The sequence below is a fragment of the Mus caroli genome, unplaced genomic scaffold (assembly GCF_978045245.1).
Source record: "Mus caroli unplaced genomic scaffold, Mus_caroli_1 scaffold_5, whole genome shotgun sequence".
Taxonomy (NCBI): Eukaryota; Metazoa; Chordata; class Mammalia; order Rodentia; family Muridae; genus Mus; species Mus caroli.
This window is the reverse complement of record NW_028227260.1, coordinates 86,584,565-86,585,210: the sequence shown is the minus strand read 5'-3', so window position 1 is coordinate 86,585,210 and position 646 is coordinate 86,584,565. Positions and strand designations below refer to the sequence as shown.

General features: G+C 42.7%; 1 non-coding gene across 1 annotated transcript; it reads right to left on the bottom strand.

Annotated features, from left to right (window-relative positions):
• Window positions 1-238: 238 nt before the first annotated feature.
• Window positions 239-374, bottom strand: LOC115030194 (small nucleolar RNA SNORA17). The gene has a single exon (XR_003835813.1). It is a non-coding gene; the product is annotated as a small nucleolar RNA SNORA17 (small nucleolar RNA).
• Between the last annotated feature and the right edge of the window lie 272 nt (window positions 375-646).

Sequence of the window (646 nt, the reverse complement as noted above, 5' to 3'; positions counted from 1 at the left end):
CACCATAGTGCAGGTCTGGTAGTCATCTCAGTCTTGATCCTCAATCAGTCTGCCTGAGTGGTCCCATGTGAGGGTCATCTGTCTCAATCTTGCTCCTGCCGAGTATCCTTAGTCCCAAGCAGGTTTCTTTTAGTGTCTGGCTTGCTTTTGGTCCTGAAATCCATTGGCTCCTGGGACTATCTCAGGCAAGCTCCCTGGAATCAGACTTGTAGCTGTCACAGGCTCACTTTTTTCAAGAAATATTAGGTTACTAATCATTCAGATGTTCTTACTTACATTAGTATACTGAATGTTGACACAGCCTCTCTTCCCTCTGACATCTTGTGACAAACATTTGACACAGCAGCCACATCTGCAATGCTTCTAGGGACAAGCAGAAAATGTACTTAGTTCCCCTAGAACTTGGAAAACCCTAAAGAACATAGTTCTAGAATAACTTTTTTTAAAGTAGGAAACTGATAGGGATAGAGATATCAGGACAACGTATTTCTACGAACTTCAGTAAGAATGTGGATACTCTTCCCTCCCTTATTCACTCTCTTTTCTTTTCTTTTTTTCTTTTGGTTTTTTCGAGACAGGGTTTCTCTGTAGCCCTGGCTGTCCTGGAACTCACTTTGTAGACCAGGCTGGCCTCGAACTCAGAAAT